This window comes from Helianthus annuus, chromosome 3 (assembly GCF_002127325.2).
Source record: "Helianthus annuus cultivar XRQ/B chromosome 3, HanXRQr2.0-SUNRISE, whole genome shotgun sequence".
In the NCBI taxonomy this organism is placed as follows: Eukaryota; Viridiplantae; Streptophyta; class Magnoliopsida; order Asterales; family Asteraceae; genus Helianthus; species Helianthus annuus.
In genome coordinates, this window is record NC_035435.2 from 51623810 (window position 1) to 51636037 (window position 12228).

The window sequence follows — 12228 nt, forward strand, 5'->3', positions numbered from 1 at the left end:
TCGTGACTCGATGGATGACTCCGTCAACATCTGAGGGGGAGTCTGTGTGACAACTCGAACTTTAGACCTACTTTGTGTAACGATACGTGCTTGTGTGAACCTTGTTGATTTAAATGAATGATTATTATGATTAATTGCTTTGTGTCTTGTAATGTATATATCTATGTAAACGGCCCAAACGCACAACACACGCACGATCGCACATGTCATTTGGGCCACACAACTTGTATTCGGTCCAAGGGCAGCCCAAGCAAGGGCCGGCCCACTTCTCTTATACGTACAACATACACACGACCTTAGGGGAGTCGTTTCTCATTTGTTACTAAACATCCACACACACTAAAACCCTAGCTCTCCTCCCTCTCTCTTTCTCACGAACCGAAGGCAGCCAAACATCATCCTCTTGCTTGGATCAATCCTTGTTTCTCCTCTATTCGGTTAGTATGATTAATTAATTGTGGTTAACGTTTCGATATGTGTTTATAAGAGTCATGCATGATATAGGGTTCCTGATTAATATGATTGTTTATGATAAATGGTAGTGTTCTTGATAATCGGATTCCATGTACACTTGATTTACATGTTCGATAATGATTATATGATTTGGAATGCATGATCTAGTATTAGAACCAAACACATAGTAATCGGCTGTGATGTGATCATGTTGATTATCGGCTGCCATGACTTGTTTTCGGATTGTTTATATGATGATTTAAGATTCGGATATATGTTAACAATTCAGGATTTATGATAATATGTTTTAGGAGTTTGATGTTTGTTCATGATTATCGATCATCTAGGGTTCATGAGAGTTCATATGGATTTAAGAATAGGTTGCCTTGTTTGATCGAGATTTGGCATATTGTGAAACTGTTGATTGACTTGGTAATATGGAAACTATTAAATGGGTTGTAACTAATATACATAATTTCCGGATTTGTTAACCGGTCGCACAAGACCCTTAGTCGCACAAAGGGCCTCGATCGCACAAGACTTCTTGGCCGTCCAAGAAGTCCAATCGCACAACGATCCAATCGTACAAGCAATGCTTCTTGATTTCTGTCGGGCCTCAAGCCCAATGGATCACTCGCACAACCCAACTCAGCCGCACAAGGCTTACCGGGTCGCACAAGTTATATTTCTTGATAGCTTTTGGGTCGCACATGTATGCTGAATGTTCATTTACTGTTGGGCCTTGAAGCCCAAGTCACAAGCGCACAACCCGATCAGACCGCACAATCCAATCAGGATCGCACAAGTCCGTCCGACCGCACAAGATCACTACGTGTGATTGGGCCGAGACCTTTATGTTTGATTTGTTGTATTTTGGGCCGGGTGATGTTGGGCTAGACATTTATAACGCACAAGATGGTTGGGCTCGCACAAGCTCAATGGCCCAATCATCCGAGACGCACAAGTGGTGAATGTTATGCTTTGACTGTTTACGTGCTTTACGTGTTGCTATGATTTATACGTGCTATACACGAACCTGACTAGTATGGTAACCCTGTTAGGACGTGGTTGACTACTTTAGTTCAAGGAAACCCTCTTTGTGTATCTGCCGAGCAAACCAAGGTGAGTTCACACTCTTACCAAGGCATGGGATTCCCGAGGTGTTGGGAATGGGATTGATAAGGATAAGGTTGAATAGATTCATACCGACACTATGACTAGACTACCATATTACTATCCTCGGATGTGAAGGATACTTATACTGATCACTATCCTCGGTTGTGAAGGATACTTATACTGATCACTATCCTCGGTTGTGAAGGATACTTATACTGATCACTATCCTCGGTTGTGAAGGATACTCATACTCATTACTATCCTCGGATGGGAAGGATACTCACGTAAAACCTGCGTGAACTTATACCTACTACTGTTCTCGGATTGTGAAGAACACTTATGGTTATGAATAGTCTAGTCAATAGAACGTACTAACGGCCCAGTAGAGCCACCTGATACTCATGAACTTACTATTACGCAATTACTTTCTGTGAACTCGCTCAACTAGTTGTTGACTCTCTGCTGCATGCCTTGCAGGACCTTAGGTACTAATGGAGCTTGCACAAGGAGGAGCAGGTCGTTGTGGGCAAGTGGATCGTGATTACCTATTAAACACTTATGACGTTTCAAACATTAACATTTATGTTGGGTTTTACTTTAATGCTTCCGCTATACTTAATTATGTTGGTTTGATAAACACCTTTCGTATTGATGGATAATTATTACTATTAATTACGTGTTCAATATGATTGGTGGCTTGATCCTGGTCAGTCACGCTCCCAAGCAGTGGTACTCCGCGTGTGGGATTTTGGGGGTGTGACAGATTGGTATCAGAGCCATTGGTTATAGAGAACTTGGTTTTAATATGGGAAAGCGTTTTTATTAAAACCAGACTATAACCAGAACAGTGCTCTCAACGATCCACAACGACGCTTCGCTCCACGTGCAAGACTCGACATCCTAGGTAATAAGGTTTATGTTTATTGCCTGTATGCTAGAACTATATAGAACTTTGCTTGCATTACGCTTAGATACACATGACTTTATTACATGAGAATACCTACGTGCTTACGCTTTTCTGTCATCGCCCTACTCGCGAACCATTCTCACTTACGTTACTTTTACAATGAAGATCATGTCTGGACAAATTAACATGACTCAAGCCCAGCTAGAGGCTTTCGTTCAAACTCAAGTTGCTGCGGCACTTGCAGCCGCACGAGCAGGAGGTATATCCTGTGGTTATAGCACACACTAGGATCTTTAGATCCTACACTCCTAAACTAGCCCTTGTAATTAAACCTTGTCCTATTCGTACACAATAGGTCCACCAGCACTGCAACCAGTCTACACTTCCAAGAATTTCATGGACTGTCGTCCAAGTACCTTCAGCGGCACGGAGGGAGCGGTTGGACTCCTCCATTGGTTCGAAAGGCTCGAAACTGACTTCGAGGTGCATGATTGCCCTGAGTCTCGTAGAGTAAAGTTGGCTACTAGGACACTCGAAGGTGCTGCATTAACCTGGTGGGAAGCACAGGTTCAGATGTTAGGGCTGGCAGCTGCTAACGCCACTCCCTGGAACGAGTTCAAGGACCTAATTAAGGAAGAGTTTTGCAGTCATGAGGACATCCACAAATTAGAGGTAGAGTTCCTCAACCTACAGATGGTGGGGTCTGAAATTGAAGTTTATACGCGGAGATCAAACGAGTTAGCCACATTTTGTCCTACTATGGTGGACCCTCCCACCAAACGCCTCGAACTGTATCTCAAGGGTCTAGTACCCGAAATTCAGAGTCATATGACCACAGCTAACCTTGGCACTATCCAGCAAGTCACTCGACTGGCTCATCGTCTCACAGACCAGGCTGTAGAACAGAACAAACTACCGAAACGTGCTAAGACTGATACTGCATGTACTTCTAGAGATAACAAACGCAAGTGGGATGAAAACCTGAGCACGGGATTAATTTTGGTCCAGCCTCTGACGCAGAGGCAAGAGATAGACGACTACCATTGGCCCAGACATCAGTTTCCTAGTAATCATGGGCAGAAAAGATATCGAGGAATTCATCCATGGTGCAACATTTGTAACAGACACCACAGCGGACGGTGTCGCGAGGAGCAATGTCAGAGATGTCTCAAGATTGGACATGAAGCTAAGGATTGTCGAAACTCACGTCCAGTAAGTCAGGAACAACGACAACAACAGCCTCAAGCCCCACAGGCTCAGTGGCCGCAGCAAAGTTTTAGAGAATGTTTTCAGTATGGTACAAAAGATCACTATGAGGGGCACTATCCACAATTGAACTGGAACCAGAATCAGAACCACGACCAGAGAAGCAGGAACGACAATGGGGTTAGCAACGGGGGAATCAATGGCAACAATGACGCCCATGGCCGTGTGATCGGGATGGGTCAGGGTGATGCAAGGGACGATCTTAACGTAATAATGGGTAAGTTCCTTCTTGTCGACTTCTATGTTACTATATTGTTTGTTTCGGGTGTGAATACCAATTATATGTCCTTGAAGTTAGTCGAATGATAAAACATACACCAACTCCCTTAAACACCCAACGTGTCGTAGTGTTAGTTAATGGTAAGGTCTAGAAGCTGTAATTAGTTCAGGGTTGTAATCTTATCCTCGCTGGTCAGACGTTCCCTACCGACCTCATTCCTATAATTCTGGACAACACCTATAGCTCACGCGCCGTATCGCTTAGCTCCATCAGAACTGGAAGAACCGTCAAAGCAGCTACAAGAGCTCTTGGAAAAGGGCTTCATTCGTCCAAGCTCTTCGCCTTGGGGAGCTCCAGTACTTTTCGTGAAAAAGAAGGATGGCACTTTCAGGATGTGCATCGACTACCGTGAACACAACAAGGTAACGGTGAAGAACTGTTATCCTCTACCACGCATAGACGACTTATTCGACCAGTTGCAAGGGTCGTGTTATCACTCCAAGATGGACCTGAGGTCTGGTTACCATCAGCTGAGAGTCCGAGAGGAGGACGTCTCCAAGACAGCATTTAGAACTCGCTACGGTCACTACGAGTTTCTTGTCATGCCGTTCGGGTTAACGAACGCGCCTGCTGTATTTATGGACCTTATGAACAGGGTGTGCAAACCCTATCTTGACAAGTTCGTCATTGTCTTCATCGACGACATTCTAATCTACTCCAAGAGTCAGGAGGAACACGAGCAGCACTTACGTCTTATTTTGGAACTCCTACGGAAGGAACAGCTGTACGCTAAGTTTTCGAAATGCGACTTCTGGCTTCGTGAAGTCCACTTCTTAGGCCACGTAGTGAACAAGGATGGGATTCATGTTGATCCATCCAAGGTAGACTCGATCAGGAACTGGCCTGCACCACGTACGCCAACGGAAATACGCCAATTCTTGGGTTTGGCGGGTTACTACAGACGGTTTATTAAAGACTTTTCAAAGATTGCTCAGCCGCTTACGCTACTAACACAGAAGGGTGTCACCTATCGCTGGGGAGAGCCCCAGGAGACTGCTTTCCAGCACTTAAAGGATAGACTTTGCAGTGCACCTATCCTCTCATTGCCAGAGGGCACGGACGATTTCGTAGTATATTGTGATGCATCCATCCAGGGTCTTGGATGTGTGTTAATGCAGCGCGATAAGGTTATTGCTTACGCTTCACGCCAACTTAAGATTCACGAACGGAACTACACGACGCACGATTTAGAGCTGGGAGCTGTTGTTTTCGCACTTAAGATATGGCGACACTACCTGTACGGTACCAGGTGCACGATTTACACCGATCACAGGAGTCTCGAGCATATTCTCAAGCAGAAGGATTTGAACATGCGTCAACGACGATGGGTTGAACTACTGAACGATTACAAATGCGCCATCAAGTACCATCCAGGCAAAGCCAACGTTGTGGCTGACGCTCTCAGTCGGAAAGACACTTTACCACGGCGCGTGCGAGCGCTACAACTTACGATTCAGTCTAGCCTTCCTGCACAGATACGAGATGCTCAGGTAGAAGCATTGAAACCCGAAAATGTCAAAGCTGAAGCCTTACGCGGCTCACGACAACGATTAAAACAGAAGGCAGACGGCGCCTACTATGTAACGGGGCGTATTTGGGTCCCACTTTATGGCGGTCTACGCGAACTTGTAATGAATGAAGCTCACAAGTCCCGCTACTCGGTACATCCAGGGTCGGATAAGATGTACCACGACATCAGAACTACTTATTGGTGGCCAAGCATGAAGGCCCACATCGCTACGTACGTTGGAAAATGCTTGACCTGTGCGAGAGTCAAGGTCGAATACCAGAAACCAGCGGGCCTACTTCAGCAACCCACAATACCTAAATGGAAATGGGAAGAAATTTCCATGGATTTCGTTACAAGCCTACCTAGATCCCAGCGGGGGAATGATACTATATGGGTGATCGTGGATCGACTCACCAAGTCTGCACACTTCCTGGCTATAAAGGAAACGGATAAGTTTTCCACGCTCGCAGACGTCTATCTTAAAGAAGTTGTTTCGAGGCACGGGGTGCCCACCTCCATCATTTCGGATCGGGATGCACGATTCACGTCAGAGCTTTGGCAAGCAATGCACAAATCTTTCGGCTCACGATTAGACATGAGCACAGCATATCATCCTCAGACGGATGGGCAGTCTGAGCGAACGATTCAAACACTTGAAGACATGCTTAGGGCATGCGTTATTGATTTCGGCAACGGCTGGGAAAAGCATCTCCCTTTGGTGGAGTTCTCATACAATAATAGTTATCACACCAGCATCCAAGCCGCTCCATTCGAGGCATTGTACGGACGTAAATGCCGGTCACCTCTCTGTTGGGCAGAGGTGGGGGATAGTCAGATTACGGGTCCAGAGATTGTAGTGGACGCCACGGAAAAGATAGCACAGATACGACAACGCATGGCGGCAGCACGCGACCGTCAGAAAGCCTACGCGGACAAGCGTAGAAAGCCTTTGGAATTTCAGGTCGGGGACCGGGTTTTACTAAAAGTCTCACCCTGGAAGGGTGTGGTACGTTTTGGCAAACGGGGCAAACTGAATCCGTGATACGTCGGCCCATTCGAAATCATAGAAAAGATTGGCAAGGTAGCCTACAGATTGAACCTACCAGCTGAACTCGGGGCAGTTCACAATGTCTTTCACGTGTCGAATCTGAAGAAGTGCCTGTCAGATGAGACCCTTATCATTCCTTTCAAAGAACTCACTATCGACGAGCGGTTGCAGTTCGTTGAGGAACCAGTTGAAATCACGGACCGGGATGTGAAGGTCCTCAAAAACAAGAGAATCCTTCTTGTTCGAGTACGTTGGAACTCCAAACGTGGCCCAGAGTACACCTGGGAACGCGAAGACAGGATGACAGAAAAGTACCCCCAGTTATTCGGAACCAATGCAACCACTACTGAGGCTGAAGCTACTACTTCGGAATTTCGGGACGAAATTCCAGATCAACGAGGGGAGGATGTGACACCCCAGGAAAATCAGTGAACGAACGATTGAACTTACCTAGCTCCCTCAGTGAGTGCATACCAAATTTCGGGACGAAATTTCTTTTTAGTTGGGGATAATGTGACAACTCGAACTTTAGACCTACTTTGTGTAACGATACGTGCTTGTGTGAACCTTGTTGATTTAAATGAATGATTATTATGATTAATTGCTTTGTGTCTTGTAATGTATATATCTATGTAAACGGCCCAAACGCACAACACACGCACGATCGCACATGTCATTTGGGCCACACAACTTGTATTCGGTCCAAGGGCAGCCCAAGCAAGGGCCGGCCCACTTCTCTTATACGTACAACATACACACGACCTTAGGGGAGTCGTTTCTCATTTGTTACTAAACATCCACACACACTAAAACCCTAGCTCTCCTCCCTCTCTCTTTCTCACGAACCGAAGGCAGCCAAACATCATCCTCTTGCTTGGATAAATCCTTGTTTCTCCTCTATTCGGTTAGTATGATTAATTAATTGTGGTTAACGTTTTGATATGTGTTTATAAGAGTCATGCATGATATAGGGTTCCTGATTAATATGATTGTTTATGATAAATGGTAGTGTTCTTGATAATCGGATTCCATGTACACTTGATTTACATGTTCGATAATGATTATATGATTTGGAATGCATGATCTAGTATTAGAACCAAACACATAGTAATCGGCTGTGATGTGATCATGTTGATTATCGGCTGCCATGACTTGTTTTCGGATTGTTTATATGATGATTTAAGATTCGGATATATGTTAACAATTCAGGATTTATGATAATATGTTTTAGGAGTTTGATGTTTGTTCATGATTATCGATCATCTAGGGTTCATGAGAGTTCATATGGATTTAAGAATAGGTTGCCTTGTTTGATCGAGATTTGGCATATTGTGAAACTGTTGATTGACTTGGTAATATGGAAACTATTAAATGGGTTGTAACTAATATACATAATTTCCGGATTTGTTAACCGGTCGCACAAGACCCTTAGTCGCACAAAGGGCCTCGATCGCACAAGACTTCTTGGCCGTCCAAGAAGTCCAATCGCACAACGATCCAATCGTACAAGCAATGCTTCTTGATTTCTGTCGGGCCTCAAGCCCAATGGATCACTCGCACAACCCAACTCAGCCGCACAAGGCTTACCGGGTCGCACAAGTTATATTTCTTGATAGCTTTTGGGCCGCACATGTATGCTGAATGTTCATTTACTGTTGGGCCTTGAAGCCCAAGTCACAAGCGCACAACCCGATCGGATCGCACAATCCAATCAGGATCGCACAAGTCCGTCCGACCGCACAAGATCACTACGTGTGGTTGGGCCGAGACCTTTATGTTTGATTTGTTGTATTTTGGGCCGGGTGATGTTGGGCTAGACATTTATAACGCACAAGATGGTTGGGCTCGCACAAGCTCAATGGCCCAACCATCCGAGACGCACAAGTGGTGAATGTTATGCTTTGACTGTTTACGTGCTTTATGTGTTGCTATGATTTATACGTGCTATACACGAACCTGACTAGTATGGTAACCCTGTTAGGACGTGGTTGACTACTTTAGTTCAAGGAAACCCTCTTTGTGTATCTGCCGAGCAAACCAAGGTGAGTTCACACTCTTACCAAGGCATGGGATTCCCGGGGTGTTGGGAATGGGATTGATAAGGATAAGGTTGAATAGATTCATACCGACACTATGACTAGACTACCATATTACTATCCTCGGATGTGAAGGATACTTATACTGATCACTATCCTCGGTTGTGAAGGATACTTATACTGATCACTATCCTCGGTTGTGAAGGATACTTATACTGATCACTATCCTCGGTTGTGAAGGATACTCATACTCATTACTATCCTCGGATGGGAAGGATACTCACGTAAAACCTGCGTGAACTTATACCTACTACTGTTCTCGGATTGTGAAGAACACTTATGGTTATGAATAGTCTAGTCAATAGAACGTACTAACGGCCCAGTAGAGCCACCTGATACTCATGAACTTACTATTACGCAATTACTTTCTGTGAACTCGCTCAACTAGTTGTTGACTCTCTGCTGCATGCCTTGCAGGACCTTAGGTACTAATGGAGCTTGCACAAGGAGGAGCAGGTCGTTGTGGGCAAGTGGATCGTGATTACCTATTAAACACTTATGACGTTTCAAACATTAACATTTATGTTGGGTTTTACTTTAATGCTTCCGCTATACTTAATTATGTTGGTTTGATAAACACCTTTCGTATTGATGGATAATTATTACTATTTATTACGTGTTCAATATGATTGGTGGCTTGATCCTGGTCAGTCACGCTCCCAAGCGGTGGTACTCCGCGTGTGGGATTTTGGGGGTGTGACAGTCTGTTGGTGCACTACATCTGTCGACTTCGTCTTGGATCGAGTTATTCTTTGTATTGTATAGATTAGGGCGCGTTTTACAAGAAAATATGAGATTGTATATGTTTAGAGTGTTAGTTTCGCTCATATGGTCATAGGGTGAGGTTTCGCTTATAAGTACACTTGTAGTTTCGCTTATATGGACATGTCCATATAAGCGAAACCATCTGGTCTATAAATACCAGTCCATTCGAGCGAAACCAGTAAGAAGTATCTCCTTGTATTCCACGCCGAAGTGCTGCCGGTGTGAAGAACTGCATGTAATTGAGTGATAATCAATACAATCAGCAGTTTTAGTGAAGATTCAGTTGTTTCTACCTACATTTCTTGTAATTCCGCACCTAAAACGTAGTTGAACGCCTCTGAACGACTCAATCGGGTCAGAACACCCTTTTTGGTGACGTTCCAGGGCCTGGTTCTCCATTGAAAACCAATGGAAACGTAGCTAAGGTCAATACAAAGAAGTAGGAAAAAGAATCGAGTGAATCGGATAAGAAATGGGTGAGTTATGGTCACTTTTGTGAATGTTGGTATTTCTACTCGAACTTCTGGAATCAGTTGCGATTTGGAGATTGTTTGAGAGTGTTTTAGTGTTGCAAAAGTGGTAGGGAGGCATTTAATACAAGTAGGTGAAAGTTTGAGCAATAAAAAAGAGAAATAATTCAGCAATATATGGCTGAATTGCACGGGCTGTTTGGAAGCTTTTATATATTTTTTTTTGTTGTTTACATGATGTATAATGTATAAATAAGATGTATTTTATATATGGTTAACATGTCCTACAATGTCTAGTGTGTATTGAACATGTATCAAGGCCTAAAGGTATATTAAACATGAATTAAAGTAAGAGTAAAAAAATGTTATGCATAAGTATGTGTAACAAACCAACATAACATGTATGTACGACATGTGACTTGAGGTATCAAATAAGCGTAAAGAACATGAATTTGCGTCTTGCAAAATGTGACCAAATGTTTGTTTAAGAATCACGAACACATGGTAGTTGTTTGCGAGTTAATCTTCATAAGTATGCATTAAGTATAAACAACATGAATTTCATATAAAAGATCAATTTTTTTACTACAACCGAAGTCTCGGATTTACAATGGCTTGAAATGAATTACGATTACAAAGGAGACGGATTTCCGAAAGTAGAAATATACGACAAGTTTTCTAATTAGGGAAAGTGCGGAAAAGCAGGGCGTTACAACGTACGTGTGGGTTTCAAAGTTTTTTCGACTATTTTTTCCCGTTTGACAAGTTCATCGCAATGCGCGTGGTGTTAGATCGACTTAGTTATTCTTTTCTATTTTTACGTTTCAGACTTATTTCTTCGCATTAACATGTCGCAACTGACATACGTGGTTCAACGATTTTACGTTAGCTTTTCATTCGATGTTATTTTTTCCTTTTTATATATTTTATTTTTACGAGTTTTTCTGGTGTTGTTGGTTCCATCACCCCCCCCCTTATATTATATTAGATCACAATAATAATCATATCTTTTGATAATATTAGTTGAAAATTGTTGATGAAACATATTACCATTACTAACTAATAAAGCTTTCTCCTTAGGTGTATTTAAGGAGATCATTAGAGAGGTTAAAATAACTCATAACATAACATCATTAAAATTCGTCCTTCTCTCTCTCCCATAATTACCATCGTTGGATGGGAACCAGACCAAGCTGACAATCATATCTTCTACATCTATCACTGTTGTGGTTGCTGGCTTACCAGGTACACTTTTACTTGTTTTCCGTTATGTACTTACAGAACTGATCAACATGCATGGTTTTAGGTTATCTATAGTGATACTGACATGTGAACTTCTAATGAATACTCAGTAATCTGCGATAATTTCATATAGGCGATCTCTCTGTAAGTCATCGTCCAGTGATATTGAAATGTGAACTGTCAGAAAATTCATTGATAAAATGACAATGGTCCCTCAGTAACATCCACTAGTAAACCGTCGGTAAACACTATACCCACATCAATTTTTCTGATGGAGTATCATCGGTGGATTACTGACGGTAAACCCTTTCTTTGGGAGACTACTAATGAATATATAAGTCGATGTTAGCACTATGTTTTGTAGTGTAATAACATACTCATCCCATACCCGCAAAAAGTTTTATAATTAAATTAATACACGATCTCATACCGTAATACTAATTCCATTACTTGTACCAAATGTTTTAAGTTATTTTGTTGAATTCTGATTTTTTACCATCCGTATCTACCATAATTATAGACGATTTATCTACACTCAAAACAATATCGGTTCACTACTAGAGGCTTTATAAACTTTCATTATAATTTATACTCTTTAATAGGGGTGTGTATGGGTCGGTTTTGGCAAAAAACCAAAAGCAAAACCGAAACCAAAACCATAACCGAGATGTTGGTTAATGGATAATCATAACCATAATCAATCGGTTTTGGTTATTCGGTTTTGATGGTTATAGCGGGTCGGTTATGGCCGGTTAATCGTAGATTGGGCCTAGCTAAGAATAACTCAAAATAATATATAAATGTGCATAATTTGTGTCTGAAATTTTGGGCGTTGAAATTTATGACCATAGAAAAAAATAATACATAGAGTAAATTACACTTTGTGTCCTTTATGTAGTACCAAAATTATGAAGCGTCCTCTTTAAAATATTTAATTTCAGTTTATTTAAAAAAATCACATGTTATGTAATTTTGTCCATTCATAATTTTGTCTAACTCAGCTATGTTGGACCTTTTGCATAGTTCTCTTCCCGACCTTGATATTTGCGGTTTCTACATTAAAGACACCGCCCCT